At 32.7% G+C, this 18,867-nt stretch overlaps 1 protein-coding gene across 2 annotated transcripts in view; it reads left to right on the plus strand.

Annotated features, from left to right (window-relative positions):
- The window catches only part of LOC120416057 (potassium voltage-gated channel protein Shal), a 406,813-nt gene that overhangs the window by 241,926 nt on the left and 146,020 nt on the right, over positions 1-18,867 (plus strand). For both annotated transcript variants that reach the window (XM_052710526.1, XM_039577721.2), the window contains exon 5: positions 5,325-5,466. The gene's annotated coding sequence lies outside the window, so the exon portion shown is untranslated. The remainder of the gene's footprint in view (positions 1-5,324; positions 5,467-18,867) is intronic.

Below are 18,867 nucleotides of genomic sequence, written 5' to 3' on the forward strand. Positions count from 1 at the left end.
ATAAAAAAACCTTTTTTCCATTGTTAATATTACCGTTAAATTGATTTAATGTTAATAATGTAAAATAATACCAATGGTAGGTATCGCCAATTCAAAAAAAAAAAAAAAAGTTGAGTGGTTTATAATGTTGAATAACATTTCAGATTTATTCAAAAAATCTAAAATTCTTTGGTTTTTAAAAAAACGAATTTGGCTATCCATGCCACAGTGGTCGGAAACGCAAATTTAGCAGGAATAATTTATTTCCGCTTCAGGGATGCATTTTCGAGCTTCGGTGTCTAAGAAGCATTTGTTAAGAATGAAATTCTACATCTTTGGGTCAAAACGATATTAGGGTGGTCCAACAATTTCTAATATTTTCAAAAACTATCTTCGCTTCTAGATGAGATAGAGGTATACTTTTTTCGGCAGTTTTGTAGTACTAGCCAGTTCAAACAACTTTGTCGAAGACACCAATTCTCTATCTCTTAATCGATCATTCTACAGCATTTTATATGAAAAGCAGAAGGGTGGCCCATCAAAAAAGTGTTTTTATTGCGTATCTTTTTTGTATTATTTTTGGCAATTTTGGTGTCTTCGGGACATATTTGGAGCATAAAAATACGCGTCTTTTGAAATGTCAACGAAGTCGCCTTCAATTTTAATTTCGTATTTTTTTATCCGACTGAAACTTTTTTGGTGCCTTCGGTATGCCCAATGAAGCCATTTTGCATCATTAGTTTGTCCATATAATTTTCCATACACATTTGGCAGCTGTCCATACAAAAATGATGTATGAAAATTCAAAAATCTGTATCTTTTGAAGGAATTTTTTGATCGATTTTGTGTCTTCGGCAAAGTTGTAGGTATGGATACGGACTACTCTGGAAAAAAATGATACACTGTAAAAAAATGGTGATTTTTTTATTTAACTTTTTATTACTAAAACTTCATTTGCAAAAAAAAACACTATTTTTTTTTGTGTGTTTTAGAGGACATAAAATGCCAACTTTTCAGAAAGTTCCAGGTTGTGCAAAAAATCATTTGCCGAGTTATAAATTTTTTAATCAATCGTGATTTTTTCAAAAAAATCGAAATTTTGGTCGCAAAAAAAATTCAACATCATTTTTTGATGTAAAATCAAATTTGCAATCAAAAAGCACAGTAGTGAAATTTTGATAAATTGCACCGTTTTCAAGTTAAAGCCATATTCAGGTGACTTTTTTGAAAATAGTTGAAGTTTTTCATTTTTTAAAAATAGTGCTCATGTTTGCCCACTTTTGAAAAAAACTTTTTTGAAAAGCTGAGAAAATTCTTTATATTTTGCTTCTTCGGACTTTGTTGATACGACCTTAAGTTGCTGAGATATTGCCATGCAAAGGTTTAAAAACAGGAAAATTGATGTTTTCTAAGTCTCACCCAAACAGCCCACCATTTTTCAATGTCTATATCTCAGCAACTAATGGTCCGATTTTCAATGTTAAAATATGAAACATTTGTGAAATTTTCCGATCTTTTCGAAAACAATATTTTCAAAATTTTCAAATCAAAACTAACATTTCAAAAAGGCCAAACATTCGATATGTCTAATAAAGAAAAAGTGCAATTCTCTGAGATTTCGATAATTCGATTTTTCATTGTATTTTTTTAAACCGTATATTGTATTTTTTGTGATGCCTTCGGTATGCCCAAAGAAGTCATTTTGCATCATAAGTTTGTCCATGTAATTTTCCATACAGATTTGGCAGCTGTTCATACAAAAATGATTTATGAAAATTCAAAAATCTGTATCTTTCGAAGGAATTTTTGATCCATTTGGTGTCTTCGGCAAGGTTGTAGGTATGGCTAAGGACTACACTGAAAAAAAGGTACACGGTAAATTTTTTTTTTGTAATTTTGAATTTCACTTTTTATTACTAAGACTTGATAAGCAAAAAAAATAATTATTTTTTGATGTGTTTTAGGGGACATCAAATCAATTTCCGAAATGTGCAAAAATCATACACGGAGAGACCGGCCGGGGCAAATCTAAGAAAATCTTGGTTAATTTAACTAAAAGTATGGGTTAATTTTTTACACAGCTTTTTTTCAACAATCGATTGTTGATTTTGTAAACCCGAAATTGCTGACCACCGGTAATTAAAATTAACTAAAAAAATACTTGAAATTGCAATTTTTGTTGGTTAAATGGCTGAAAAAAATTCTAGCAGTCGACTGCTAGAATATTTTTTTTCAGAAAATTAACTAAAAATTTCTTGTTTTCAGCTGAAATATTGTGGAATATTCTGTTAAAAACAGGCTGGGAAATGTTTTTCAACAATTTTTTTCGTTGTATCAACCGAAATATTTTTGCATGCAGCAAATTATTAGTATTTTATAACAAAACATTTTTTAATTAGACATAATTTATGTAAGTTTGATTTATATTTTCTTTAATTATCTAACGATATAGGCTGGGCCGAATTTCTAGCTATATTTTAACTATTGTCTTACTTGAATACAGAAAAATATTTGTACATGTAGTCAATAATTAGGTGTTGTTAGCAATATTTTTATTGAATTTGCAGTAAATTATGTAATAATGCCTCATAAATTAATGCTGAGTGTTTTTATTTTCGCATTTATTCTGCCTAAAAATTTAACGTTTTGTACTATATATTTTTTTTTGCATGAAGTTGTTAAGTTACTGTTAAAAAGCATCAAAACAAAACTTTTTTTCAACTGTTGTTATAAAACATGTAATATTTGATTAATGTTTTAAAAAATTACGTTGCATTAAACTAAAAATAATGAAAAAGCATATTACAAATTTTGTTAAACATATTTAAAAAAGATGTTTAATTTAACATGAATTCCTGAAAAATTGAAATCGAGCAAAATTTTCACCATGTTTTAAGCCTATATTTTTATTATGTTGTATAAAATTAAGTGTTGTATCCACTTACCATCACTGTGAAATCATCCTATAAGTCATCATCATCTACAATGGTCTCAGGTTTAGTTATTTTTCTTGTGGTTGGACACAGAATTTTCACTAAAGTGAACCTTTTGCTGCAAATAGACATGTGAAATGTATTAGTAATTTAATACAAAATTCTTAATTTCGGCTATAAACTGAAAAAGGAACGTAAATAAATGAAATTATATTGAGGAAAGAAAAAATATCAATAATGCTACTTACCAAGGTTGCATTAATTAAACAATTACTCTTGGCAACACACTTTCATTGGATTTGATTCAATTTATTCAACGTACTCCGATTTCTGAAAAAAATATTTTGAGTTTTAAGTTTTAATTATCTTCTTTTATTTATTTTACATATTTTAATTTTTTTATATATTTTACTTCATCTCTATTTTTTATGTTGTTTATGTTGCGTACACATTGCATTTCCATGTATTTTATAATTGATGATTCTGAAAAAAATAATGGTTCATTAAGATTTTATCCGTCGTAAGCACGAAGCTTTTTAATGATTCAGTCTAATATTATTGTGCAAAAATAAACCCATACTTACTTGGATTACCCAACATTTTGTTAAATTTGCCCGGGCTGCTCTATCCGTGAAGAGTCGACCCGCTTTTCCGTTTTATTGCCCTCTCGTTCCATCAAACATTCTTCTAACGTGTTCAACTCACTCGCATTGGAGGTTCTCATGGCGAAGGTCGTCCTCTTGCTCTTTATAGTTTATCACCTGCAAAGAAATCATCAACAAACCTACTCACCAATTCCTTCCACCTTCCACCAATTGCAACACTTTGATTTGCCACTTCAACATTAGCTAAATAGTGTAATTTTCACCTTTCACTTCCTCTCACTTCATAATTAACAACACATCCTCAACAAATCGACCGCTCTCGTTCGAATCCTGACTTCAAATGACAGACGTAAACAAACCCAAGTTCATCTTTTAAATATTCAACCAAATGTAAATTATATTCAACCAACAAATTTTTTGATTTTCCTAAAACCAAAGCTAACAGTCGAGCACGTTCATTCGAGTTCGGGAAATCTGTTAGCTTTTTGCCTCTAGCATTTTCAACAAACAGGTTATTAAATTAATACTAAATTTTAGTTATTTTAACGGAATATTGGCAGTAACAAGTACGTTTTTGTTAAAATTTACGAAAGTAAAATCAACAATTTTAATTGTTAAAATTTCTGGGCACGGTCTCTCCGTGTAGACCGAGTTATGAAGAAAGGCACCAACCACCTTAGGGTGGATTAAGTAACGTTTATAAGGAAATTTTTCAGGAAACTGTTCTCTAAATCTGATTGATTCGAAAATGTTTCAAAACGGCAGATGATCATGAAAAATAATTTTGGGAACCTTTCGGGTAATAAATAGCTTTTCAATGTAATACTTTTAGTTAAGCAGCGTTTTCTGCTCCAATTTGTACCAGACTATACGTCTGTTGCTATATGTTAATGACAAAATATATTAAGGAAAGATTTCTTTTCAGTCATTTTGGGGTTTCCAGCTTGGGCTATCTAAAAAAAGCAAGATCTGGTAAATATAGTTCCAAAACTTGTTATTGAAGGTCAAACATTTGTCAATCAGTGGTTTAGAGTCTCTCAAGGCATACTAATAAGGAATTTGATGGTTGTGTACATAAATTCATAGATTTTTGCGACTTTACTAAAGAAATATCCTATATAACCGAAAAAAATCTTGAAACCTAAAAATGTTTTTCTAGACCCCCGTGAAGTATTTCAACGGACCCCGCAAAATTTTGGGAAAGAGCTTATATGAGACTGGTGCATTTTTTCCATTTCAATTCTCTTTAAATAATACACCGTGTCATAAGAAATATTGAATTATTTATGGGTAATTTCCTGCCATTTTAAAATAGTTTTTTTCTGGCATTTTTAAAATATCTTTATATTTTTTAAAATAGGCAATAAAGAACCCCATCACAATCTTAATTTATCATTTAGATTGAGATAAGTGCTGAAAATCTCAATAATAGAAATTGTTCAATGGCCTCTTTCTCGTTTATTTTAAATCATAGTCACTTACACAGGATATGCATCATCGGATAGTTATCGGAATTACACCCCATTCAAGCAAGTTCATTTATGTCACAATTTCGCTTCAAATCGTTCTTTTGTTCGACTGCACCTGATGCACACTGACAGAATTCCAATGAGAAATGTCAATTTTCCGTTTCCATCCATCCACAAGTATAATTTGCCACCCATTCAATCCAAGTCTGGTCCATTCATGTCTGTGTGTGTTCTGTGTAAAAGCCTTTTTTCCAAAACCCCTTCAACCGGAACCTCAACTCAAAGGCGGTACGCCCTTCCCTTCTTTTCATCAAAATTCCTTTCTTTTCATCTTACAGGATTGCAACACTCACCAGGACGACCGGTGAACACCCCCCGGGGCCTCCAGAATGTTCCGACGGCACCCACTCGGTAGAGACTAGTAGTGTGTACCAAGACCATCAACCACAGCAACAACACACCAGGCGAGTGTAGGCGAAGGTAGGTGTGCGCAATTATCTCTGCCTCAATGGAAGGCCAAGCCTGGGAGAGAGAGAGGAGTTCGTAACGATGAATTCCAAATAGCCTCCGGGAAATCATGAGCGGAATCCAAAATTGTTCTACTAGATCTGGGAGATGTTGGGGGTTATTGGGGTTGCGTCTCGTTGGGACAGGGGAAACATGAAAGTGACACGCACTTACCATGTGAGGGAGGGAGTTTTGAGCAATGCTAAGGTTATAAAAAAAATAATTCAAAAAATAGCTTTAAAAAATTAAAATCGTTCAGAACCGAAAGCTATGTCACCATTTTTTTTTTTTAATATAAATCTGTCGCCTTTGGTAGAAGTGCAAACTATAGTTTATCTCAGATGACGATAATACAATTTCCCAGCTAGAACAAAAGTGTTCCAAAAGAATTGATTGCAATTGCCGGAAAAGTTACGGACGAGGCAAAAGCTTTCCCTCATTTCATGCTCTATTATATTTCTCGCAAAGAGCCCGGGGCTGAGATTTTAACTCAAGATTTTGTTGTTTTTATTTTAAGTTGCTGTTTCCCCTTCCAGGCTGTGTCTTCAAGACGATGTTGGTGGGCGAAAATTCGATTCCAACTAATTTATTGGAAGCGATTTAATCCCTAATAGCAACCGGAAAAAAAAGAATGGGAAATGGTTGTTCGAGCGAGCTGAGCAGAGAGAAACCGGTTGAGATTGCTCCAGGGAAAGAGTCGAGGAAAAACAAGCGCTGCAAAAAATTCTGGAAAAGTGGGGAGGAAAATACAATTCGTGAGATAAAAATAATCGCTCTATCAAATTCTGGAAAGTGGTCCGTGTTCTGGCGCAAGGATATCAATTTTAAATTTGTTCTGTTCTGGCTCACATTTTTCAAAACGAGTGCCAGGCAAAGACAATTTTGATGGTTTGTTAATGTGAAATTTATAATTTAAAAAATAAATCAAAGCAAGTTTGAAGGCTTAAACCAAACTTAAATTTTGTCATCAAACAATGTTTGTTTTAAGAGCGAGTCCTCGAACGGACGTCGTTTGGACCTCACCAATCTGCCTGAAATTTTCAGGGGTTGTTTGTACATATAAAATTTGCATCTTGATAAAATATGAGCACTCTAGGTCAACGAGAAGTGGGCAAATCGGGACACAAAATTGTATGGTAAAAAAATGTAAAAAATCTTTAAAATTAAATTAAATTAGATTTCAAAAATACATCCGAAAAGGCTCAAAAATGAAACAAAATGCGGTGTGAAGCTTCCCAAAACGGTTGAAATGGATGAAAATGAACATTTATATGCATGTTTTTATTGTGAAACACGAATATGATAAAATATGTTGAATTGCCTTACCTAAAGCGTTCTTAGTCCCAGATTGTAGTATCAGATGTCCCCATACAAGCTACAGGTCGAATTGGGTTGATATCTGGATGGAACACTTTTTTATTTGAGTTTGAAAATTGTGCTGTTTTTTCACTAAAATGAAAATAACTCCCTTCAGAATTAACTTATTGGAAGCTTCACATCAAATTTTGTTGCATTTTTTAAGCACTTTCAGATGTTTTTTGAATTTTAAAATTTAATTGAATTTTGTCTAAGTTAAAGCCTTTTATAGATTTTTTTACGTTTTTGAACCATAAAACTTTGTGTCCCGATTTGCCCCACTTCCCAGGTTTACCTAGAGTGCTCATATTTTGGCCAGATGCTAGTTTTATGTGTACAAACAACCCCTGAAAATTTCAGGCAGATTGGTAAGGTCGATGCGAGATGGGTATGCTTTGCTCGTAGACTCGCTCTTTATAATAGTAAAATCATAAGTTATCCAATTTTTCAGAAGTTGCTAATTGTTTTTCAATTTGATTCGGTAAATTTTTGTCAACAATAAAAGTGTATTTTTGAATACATCTACTAGTTATGTAAATTTTGGAAAAGCTAAGCACTAACAAATTTGCAAGATTTTTTGGATTTCTTGAAAAATAGACTACATTTTGCAATTGAATCACGACTTGCTCGCAATTATTCAGCGTTCAAAAATATTAATCAAAATTAAGAATTTTCAAGACTCCTATACTGCCCATAATTGAAAATTCGGCTATTATGCCAAATCAAGTATTCCGAGAAAAACGCGTTTTAGTGTTTGTCACAAAATCTCCGTCAAGACTATTTCCCATAAGAGTGGCATATTAGCCGTTTGGTTTTTCGCATCGGCAGCCAAGTCTAAACACTATTTCAGTAAAATTCAAGTTCCAGAAGATGCGTTGGAACATCCTCTACCACCTGGTGCTAATATCTCGTTTTTGCCAAAAGTGGATATTAGCCGTTTTTTCAATGGCGGGCAGTATATATTTTTGAAATAACACTGAAATTAGCTTTTGGTTTTCACTTCTTCTGACAACAAGATTTCAAAATCCTGGTATTTTTTTTATGCTCACATTCTCCAGTCGCATTATATTGAGTGTGACAGCTGAATAAATTGCAAAAAATGATAGTTTTTTTTTTGTAAAAAAAAAGACAAATTTATTAGATCATTAGTTGTGGTTAGAACACTTTAATTTTTTTTTCCTGCTCATCCTTGATTTTTTTTCAAGAAACAAATTATAACCATTGCTAAAGAAGAAATCAATAAAACAACTTGTCTATTCGATTGCAAAATATTTGAATAGATTGGACAACAAATTATTTGAATATAAGAGACCACATTTCGGAAAAAAGGTTTGATAAAGCCGTTGCCAATATTTTGCATATTTTATGAGAATGGTTTTACACTGTCGATTGCAAGCAATGAAAATCAATTGGGTCTTAAACATTTATATTTTTTATAAATATTTTCTTTTTTTTCATAAAGACAATTTAAAAAAATTGATTTTGATTATGATATTTTTTTCAAATTCCAGTAAATTCCTAAATTTCCTAGGAATTCCCAAAATTTAAGCAGTATTGAAAATTTTCCTAATTTTGTGAGACCAAATTGTTTGCCCAGGAGTATTTTAATTATTCATAAAGCTTGAAGCAGTCAAACTGGGAACAGCTCTTGTAAATGGGTAATTCTCTACCAACTCACACGAAATCGGGAAAAGTTGCCCCGACCCCTCTTCGATTTCCGTGAAACTTTGTCCTAAGGGGTAACTTTTGTCCCTGATCACGAATCCGAGGTCCGTTTTTTGATATCTCGTGACGGAGGGGCGGTACGACCCCTTCCATTTTTGAACATGCGAAAAAAGAGGTGTTTTTCAACAATTTGCAGCCTGAAACGGTGATGAGATGGAAATTTGGTGTCAAAGGGACTTTTATGTAAAATTAGACGCCCGATTTGATGGCGTACTAAGAATTCCGAATAAACGTATTTTTCATCGAAAAAAACACTAAAAAAGTTTTAAAAATTCTCCCATTTTCCGTTACTCGACTGTAAAAAATTTTGGAACATGTCATTTTATGGGAAATTTAATGTACTTTTCGAATCTACATTGTCCCAGAAGGGTCATTTTTTCATTTAGAACAAAATTTTTCATTTTAAAATTTCGTGTTTTTTCTAACTTTGCAGGGTTATTTTTTAGAGTGTAACAATGTTCTACAAAGTTGTAGAACAGACAATTACAAAAATTTTGATATATATACATAAGGGGTTTGCTTATAAACATCACGAGTTATCGCGATTTTACGAAAAAAAAGTTTTGAAAAAGTTACTTTTTGCGTTTCTCTTTGTTTCGTCGTCCGTGTCTGTCACGGGTGACCATGAATGGCCATGATCGATGACGACCAACTTTTTCAAAACTTTTTTTCGTAAAATCGAGATAACTCGTGATGTTTATAAGCAAACCCCTTATGTCTGTATATCAAAATTTTTGTAATTGTCTGCTCTACAACTTTGTAGAACATTGTTACACTCTAAAAAATAACCCTGCAAAGTTAGAAAAAACACGAAATTTTAAAATGAAAAATTTTGTTCTAAATGAAAAAATGACCCTTCTGGGACAATGTAGATTCGAAAAGTACATTAAATTTCCCATAAAATGACATGTTCCAAAAATTTTTACAGTCGAGTAACGGAAAATGGGATAATTTTTAAAACTTTTTTAGTGTTTTTTTCGATGAAAAATACGTTTATTCGGAATTCTGAGTACGCCATCAAATCGGGCGTCTAATTTTACACAAAAGTCCCTTTGACACCAAATTTCTATCTCATCACCGTTTCAGGCTGCAAATTATTGAAAAACACCTCTTTTTTCACATGTTCAAAAATGGAAGGGGTCGTACCGCCCCTCCGTCACGAGATATCAAAAAACGGACCTCGGATTCGTGATCAGGGACAAAAGTTACCCCTTAGGACAAAGTTTCACGCAAATCGAAGAGGGGTCGGGGCAACTGCTGTGTGAGTTGGCGGAGAATTACCCAAATATATATATAAAAAAACTTAGATCATTTTTTATTTTATTAGAGGATTCAAAGTTCAGCTCAGAATAAGGATTAGAACAATTATCAATAGTTTTCAAAATTCCCAGGGATTCTTAGGTAATTTGTTGAAAAATTCCCGTTTCCCAGGATTTTTAAAACTCAGAAAAATCAGACGTCCATGTCAGCAGTCTACACAGCAATGGTACGTAAATATTCGTAAATCTGTAGCTTTTGGTGAGGACTGTTTAGAAAACAACAGGTATGCGGAAAAACAACCCGAGCAGACGGAAAACTCTAGCCCAAGAACATTTTATGTAATTTATAACAAGATTTGTTATTTGTCGCTATGTTTTTTTTTGTTATTGGATTTTTATTGTAATAACAGACTAATAATACTTTTAAGTTATTCTTCGAACAAATCCTTGTTATGTTTTTTTTTGTTATTTTAACAACTAATCCGATCATCGCAATAACAGTTGGGGGTATTCTTCCATAACAAAAAATGTTATTCCAATATTGTTATGGCTTTCTACCAATATCAAACCAATAAGGAATGTTGCTATGATAACATAAACTGTTATTATACTCTTATGCAAAAATGGATTTGTCAAGAAGATTGCAAATCACTTAGAGCGTCCAATTTCCCGTCCCGGGAAAAAAATTCCCGTGAATTCCCGGGATTTCCCGTTCAAAAATATTTCCCGTTTCCTGGGAAATTTAAAAATTTCCCGGGAATTCCCGAAATTCAAGCGGAAGTATACATTTTCTTAATATTTATGGATCAATTTTTTTTTAAATTCTCTAGAAAAATGGAGGAACTCAATTTAATATCATGATTTATTTCTGATAATATTGGTTTCTAAAGCAACTGGAAATAGACCTAGCTTAATGAAAATAAACAATACGAATAGTTTACGTTTTTGTTTACCATGATTAAATTAGATAAAAATTGAATTGGTATCATTAAAAATTTCAAATAGGTTTTTGCAAGAAGAATTATTTCAATTCGTTCAAAAAATTTCTATCTAAAGTAAAAGAATTATATAGCACTGGTGCAACAATAGGTGTTAGAAGGTTTAACCTGAAAAAAAAAATCTTGCTCCAAATATTTGAAAACATTGAGTTGTTTGAAGTAAAACAAACCCAAGAAGTTAGATTTTTAAGGAAAAACATAAAAGTTTAACCATTTTGTTCAAGAGCTGACATCAGTATAACTTGGTTTAGAGAAGTTATTTGTTATGAAAAAAATAATTTCTGAATGATTTTATTCGTTTCAACTTAATGTGTCAAACTATACTTTCTCAAACTGGTCACAGAAGCAAGTCTAAAGAAATTTAAGATTGCGGAGAATGGATTCATTTTATTTACTGTCCAAATTCTTTGATGAAACAATATTTAAATAATTTTAAAATTTTATTTTAAATAATTTTAAAATTTCCCGGAAATTCCCGGGATTTCCCGGGAAATCGGTTAAAAATTTCCCGTTTCCCGGGAAATTGGTAACCCCGGGAAATTGGACGCTCTAATATCACTTTCTATTATTTTAACAGTATTTGTTATTGAAATTTCGTCTCCCCCGGAATGTTGCTGATTTTTTAATTAACTTTTTGTTTCACTTAGCTGCAACATCCAAAGATTAGTATTTATTGATTTCTAAAACTTTGACGAAGAAACTTAGTTGATCGAAAAATTCCTTCAAAAGTTACAGATTTTCTTATATTCACGTACCATTTTTGTATGGACGGCTGCCAAAATTGTAAGGAGACATAAATGGCACAAAATGGCTCCTTTGGTCATAGGGAAGGTCCCCACAAAGTTTGAGCCAAAACAAAAAAATACAAATAAAATCCATTTCTTGTTTTGGCTGAACATTTTCATTGAAATTTTTCGTTGAAATAAGTATCTTGAATTTAAATTCCTAAGCGCAAAATAATTCAAAAATAATTATTTCTAAATTAAATTTAAAACCACATTTCACGTTATTTTTCTAAAAATTTTATCTATTGAAAAATACAAAATTCAAATCCAACAGTAAAGAAGTTGAAATCGTACTCACCATCACGACTCACCAACTGAAAAACGACACGTGACCCCATAGCACATATATAACACAGCACAACACAGAGCTCAAACGAGAGAGAGAGAGAGGCGATGTCGTCCGGAAAAGAAAAATCCTCGGGACGTGGAAAGTTTAAGCATTGTGCTGTCAATCACCGTAGGAACAGGAAGAGCTTTCCTCTGCTCTGGTACGGCTGCAAAGAAGGACACACGTAGTAAATGCTGGGGAATAATAGGGTTGGGGTGTATTTATTGGTCTTTGGATACTCAAAACTTGAAATCTCACTAGAAATGAAACTGTTTTTTAAGATTTTTCTTAAAAAATATCAAATAGGAATGAAAAAAAATGCCTTATTTACTGACAAAAATGTGCCCTATAGCTGTGATTCAATTTCGTCTTGCCTGTCACCCTGCGGGAAAAAGTTTTGCATTTGTTAAATGTTTAAAAATAGGATCTCTTTTGCGTCCTTGACCTGCGACCAGGAAACCTTTAGTCAATACGATTCAAGCAGCTATGCGGGTTTCTTCGACGAAATGCGAGTTTTTTTTCTTGATTTGCCCAAAAGCTTCTGCAAAAGTTACTTTTCATGATTTCAGAGTTTAATGTAAAAACTACTTTTAAAAAAACTGCTCCAAACAATTCAAAAGTACACGGCTTTAACCTGAAGCAGTCCAAACTTCCCAAACTCGTCAAAATCAACTGATAGTGCGCGCTTGAATTTCTCTCCCGGAATTTCCCTTTAAGCGACCAGATAAGAACTTTTCCTCGAACAACGAGGGCACTCTTTCTTCGGGAAACTGTTCGACATCACAGACAGGAGAAAAAGCGCTTCCGAAAGCTTCAAATACTTTTAAGCTTATCGTCCGGCTGCCACTCACTTTGAAATTCTCAACCAAGTCAACCCCGTTGTCGCTTTGCTAGCACAGAGTCGTTAAAAACTAGCATCAATTTAAAGAAGAGGGGGGCGGCTCTTGTTGACAACAGTTCTGCCCACCTTCGGCAACCTTCGTTTTAAAAGCTTAGATTTTTGGCAATTTGCCAAAACAATGGCACTTTAACGGAATTGGCCCGAGTTCAGGTGTGGAGTACATTAGCCCCCTTTCCATAGGCGACACGTAGAACAAGGTTGTTGAAAAATTAACCTGGAAAATTGTTGGGGAAAATTTTCTCTCTTTTGTTGAAGTGAAATCACCTGCCTTGGCGAAAGTCACTATCTGGTGTTCGTTATCCTTTCACCCACTATTGTGTGAATTTTTAATTTCTTAGAAGAAATTAGTTGTTTACATTGCTTTTTATCCACTGATCTTTCTCTTCTACAATCAAGATTGTTCCGTTTAGTTGTTTTTTTGATTCGATTTTAACTTTAAAAAATGTGGTTAAACAATAACAACCTTCTATAAATCATTCCATATTTTAAAATGTCTTTTGAAAACTCGTTAATGTACAATTCTGTTTATCAAAATTTTTCGAAAACATCAACAACAATTTTGAGAGACAATAGTTTTCAAAATCCAATTATTCTGTGATCCTTCAAAACTGTTTCTTTTAGTTCCATCCAATTGATCAAGTTACATGAACCCCTTCAACCAGCTTGTTATTCCCCATTACTTCCAGAAAGCTAGAAAAAAAACAGGAAAAAAGGGGAACTGTTACAGGACGACAAAAAGTTATCTCCCGTTCAGCACTAAAGTTGGCAAAAATATTTCCTCGATCGAACCCTTCCGAAGCTCTTTTAGCTAAAACTGTGCGATTGCGTGTGCTAAAGTTTTGCCCGAGTCGGGAAGCTTTCCCCTTTGGACTGGAGGAGGCAGCGCACTTCCCAGTGTGACATGCAACACGACACTTGCTGACTGGCTGGCTGAAGATAGCTCCAGAAGGGTACACAATCAGTGACGTTGGAGAAAAGATTTGGTGTTTTTGTGTTATGAAATTTATCCACGCGATAGCATCGCATGACACTTTCTTTCTTTTTTTTTTGAGTTGGTTCGTGTGCGAGCGAGATTGAATCCCGGAAGCTATCGATTGGTGAACTTAGGGAAAGTGATTGTGAAGCAAACTTATGGGAAATTGGACGAGCTTTCCGGTAAAAATATTTACGAGACTGAAAAATCAAGTCTGTTCTTACAAATTGCCTAAAACCCCCAAAAATCCTATTTTTTATATTTTTATTTTTAAAACCGCTGTATCTTCACAAGGATTGGACGTAGGAAAATGTTTAATATATAGACTTTTATCTAAAAGTATCTGAGAAATCGAATCCCACTATCGGTTTTTAAAAAATTTGACGTTTGGACCACTTTTCAAAAAAACAGTTTAAGTAAATGATTTTTGTATTTTTTTAAGGAGATACATACCATTTTGCATTTTTTGTCAGTCTTTTTGTAACATTTTAGACAATTTTCTCAAAAATTTTGAACAAAAAAAAACGTGACATCACCTTCAAATTTAACTTTTAACATAAAAATCAAAAAATGTCATAGAAGTAGCGAGTATTTTTATTTCAGAGTATTTTTTCAGAAAGCTCGTCCAATTTCCTACAAGTTTGTCTTTGACCCCTTTTTGATACGATGCAACGGCTTCGAGATAGAGTAATTTTTAAATTGAAAAATACAAAAATATTTACAGTATGTAAAAAAAAGTATTTACACCCCTTGGGCACTATGCCCATTTTGTGATGAAACATGTAACAACTTAAAGTTTGACAGAAACCTATTACTACGTTTTGTTCAGAAACTCATGCCGAACATTGTGCAACAAAAAGCTCATGAAAAGATGATTTCTATAAAAAGTTATATAACAAATACTATTACAAAAATAAAAAAAAGGTGCAAAAAATGTTTGTACACCTTTCGAAAAATTAACATATATAAAGTTATTTGTTGACAAATCACCATAAATCTAGTCTCCCAACTCCAAATAGGCATCCTTGACTGATTAAAAAAATAATTTGGATTGAATATAAAGTTTACAAACTACTTAGTATAATAGTTTATATAACTCTGGAAATTCTATATAAAACTTATCTAAACTTAATTTTGAAAACTTCTAATTCAACTTAATGTCAATATATTACCATAGAATTGCTAAATAAACATTTGGGAGTGGGTATAACACCGTTTTGGGGGTCTTTGTATCGCTAGAATAGATTTTTCGTTGGAATTTCGTACCAACCCGGAATTACGTCGTCGGAAAATACGCCGGCATCCGAACTGGTCCACAATTCACAAGTCAACCTGTGTAGCATCGGAAAGGGCATAAAATTTCCGATCTTTTGGTACCCATACATCTAGGTTTTCTATAAAACCCACGTTTTTAAATACCTGGGCAAAAAGTAAGTTTGATCCACGAGAACAAAAATTACGAAAGCCCATACATTTTTAGCAGGTTGCTCAAACGAAACCATAACAACGTTTTTGCCGAGGTATTTAAAAACGTGGGTTTTATAGAAAACCTAGATGTATGGGTATCAAAAGATCGGAAATTTTATGCCCTTTCCGATGCCACATAGGTTGACTCACGAATTGTGGACCGGTTCGGATGCCGCCGGATTTTCTGACGACGTAATTCCGGGTTGGTACGAAATTCCAACGATTCTATTCTATCGATACAAAGACCCCCAAAACGATGTTATACCCACTCCAGAATGTTTATTTAGCCATTTTATGGTAATATATTGACATTTAATTAAATTGAAAGTTTGCAAAATTAAGTTTAGATAAGTTTTATATAGAATTTCCAGAGTTATATAAACTTTTATACTAAGTAATAAGTCAACTTTATATTCAATCCAAATTATTTTTTTAATCAGTTAAGGATGCCTATTTGGAGTTGGGAGACTGGATTTATGGTGATTTGTCAACAAATAACTTTATTTATCTTAATTTTTCGAAAGGTGTACAAACTTTTTTTGCACCTTTTTTTATTTTTGTAATAGTATTTGTTATATAACTTTTTATAGAAATCATCTTTTCATGAGCTTTTTGTTGTACAATGTTCGGCATGAGTTTCTGAACAAAACGTAGTAATAGGTTTCTGTCAAACTTTAAGTTGTTACATGTTTCATCACAAAATGTGCATAGTGCCCAAGGGGTGTAAACACTTTTTTTACATACTGTAAATAACTAACGCCCTTCTCGAATGTTATTTTTGAGTACAATTGGCTCCATATACACAAAAATGGCTTAAATAGGCGTAGGATACCACGTCTACAAAGTTTCATTGAAATCGGAGAGGGTCGGGTACAAAAGTACCAGAAAAATGTCTGATTTAAGCTGGATTTGCTCATATAATAAATATAGTTAAAGTCAAAATTAAAATTCAGCTACAACTTTTATTGAATAAGCTTTCTTGGATCACATTTGAGATGTTCTGGGTCCTCCAAAGTGTCCTGGAATACAGATTTTTAGTCTACCGCCGTAACAACAAGATTGATTTTTTTTGAAAACTTTTTTGGTTCTTTTATGTTCTATTAATAGAACAATCAAATAAAAAAAAATCGTTTTCTGATTAAATCATTCGGTTTAAAGCTGATAAAAACAAAAATGATTTGATACAATTATTCATATAATTATGTTTAATTCTTATATTTCTGAACCTTCGCAAAAAAAAGTATTTATGTGATTTGTACCTCGAAATCGTGAATTTAGATGTATACATTTATTGAGAGACTTTTGTGTAAAATAAGACGCTCGCTTTAATGCGTACTTAAAATTCCGAATAATAGGGTAGATAGGGGAAACACGGCCACCCTTAGGGAGAAGTCTCATAAAATTTACACAACAGATTATTTTGATCTAAAATTACGTAAAAAATTGTTCTACTAGTATTCCATTACAGAATTAACATAAATAAGTCGGTCTAAAAAACAATTTTCAATACTCTTCAGCAATTTAAAAAAAAATAATTGAAATCGTATATATAAAAAACGCGTGGTAAAACGGCCACCCATATGGGGTCACACGGTCAGTGCTATAAATTAACTTAATAACTTTGCTAAATCCACCCAAATACCCACATTGTTGGTTGAACAGACTTTTTTGAAAATCATAACTATTTTGGTTGAAAAAATCAAGTTTCAAATAAGAAGAAAAATGCTGAAGTTTTTTAATTTCTTATTTTGGCTCAGTGGATTTCATATAATGACGACCACATTTTATGAAAAACTGGGAATTTTCACTACAAAACAAACTCAATTCAATGCAAAATAATAAGTTTGTGTATTTCGAATAGAATAAGTTAATCAAAATTATTTCAACAATATTAAATTAGCGATTTTTATGAAAAAATTTATAGGATTTCATACTATTCCATGAGTTTTGCTATACCACAGCAAGGAATGTTGTCGAAACTTTAGTTAACAGCATTTCGATTAAAAATGGATAGTTTTATTGAAAATGCTTTTCCTTATCTATAAATAGTCAAAAAAAAAACCTTCAAAAATATAATAAAAATAAAATTAACAAACTACGGGTGGCCGTCTGACCCCCGGAGGAGGTGGCCTTCTTGCATTCAAATTATTTGTTTTTTTTTTAATATTTTTTGCAAAGAGCTGATCGCATTTTTGAAACTTTTCTGAGGGACATAATCTAAGGAAAACTTCAATTTAACATGAAAAAAATTTTGAAGACAGGAATACATATTGTTAGCTAACATAAATGCCGAAGTTGTAATTCATAAAAATTACATCCAGTTTCAAGTTCAAAAAATATTTGTTTATTTTGGGCTATTTTTATACTATTTCAAACAATATGTTTGGCAAATTTGACTCCATATGCATTATTTAGCATGAGGAACAGTGTTGCTAAACATTTAAGTAATATTCATTGGTATACCCCATGGGGTATGCGAGTAATCTTCACGAGTTATCAGAATTTAAGAAACAAGATATTTGAAAAAAATATTGTATTGACCATTTTTGACCAGTTTTAACCCATAATACTCAATCGGTTGCTTTGAAAGTTTTTTTTTTAAAAGTTCAGCAAATTTGCATAAGAATGGCCCTTTGGACGTTTGTTATGGCTCGTGCATTGCTAATATAGAGGTATGTATATTAACGTATTTCACAGACATAAGAAAAGCCAAAAGTGTTTAATTTCTAACGCATCAACCGGAATTTTCAAGCACTTTAGTCTCAGAAGTTAGAGGTTCCATAAACCACGTGAACACTTTTTAGGAAATCTAAAACCCCTTCCCCCTCCCCTTGTGGACAATTGTCCACACAAAAAAAACAATTTTGTATGGAGAGTGGCCAATCACCAAACACCCCTAAACCGCCCACGTGGTTTATGGATGGCCTCTAGCTTGAAAATTTTAGCTTATTTGGTTAAGGCTTATTTGCTCCTGTTTTGAGCTGAAGTTAGAATGGATCAATTACTAGCATTTTGTGATGTTGTACAAAGTTGTTCCCCGGATCAAAACCTATAAGAAACTTAAGAATTGGAAAACTTGGCAGGGTTTTGGGAAATTTTCTCTAAGAAGACGTAAAAGTAAATTGATTATTGATTCCATACCAACTTCAGTTCAAAACTGAAGCAACTAAACCTTAACCAAATGAGCTCAAATTTTCAGGTTAGCTTCTGGGGTCATAATACTTTAAAACTACGGTTGGGTGCAATTGCAATTGAAATTGAACACTTTAATGTTTGAAAATTTTGAAAATTCAAAAATAAGCAAAGAATGCATAAACTTTGTGAGCTTTGTGCAGTTAACAACAAAAAATAAAATAAGGGGAAAAGACAATCCTTATAGATGAGAAAAACATGGAACTAAAAGCTTTTAAACTGAATTTAAATGAAGCTGTCGAAATGCAAAATGAGGAAGTTTAGCAGTCGTTTAGAATAATTTTATGCTCGAATGGTTTAAATTTAGATTCAGTTTTGTCAGCTGCTTTCAGGATATGCGAGCGGCACCACCAGCAGCGTGAAAAGCGGAAAACTTTCGTTTACCTCTTT

The sequence above is a fragment of the Culex pipiens genome, chromosome 3, assembly GCF_016801865.2.
Source record: "Culex pipiens pallens isolate TS chromosome 3, TS_CPP_V2, whole genome shotgun sequence".
In the NCBI taxonomy this organism is placed as follows: domain Eukaryota; kingdom Metazoa; phylum Arthropoda; class Insecta; order Diptera; family Culicidae; genus Culex; species Culex pipiens.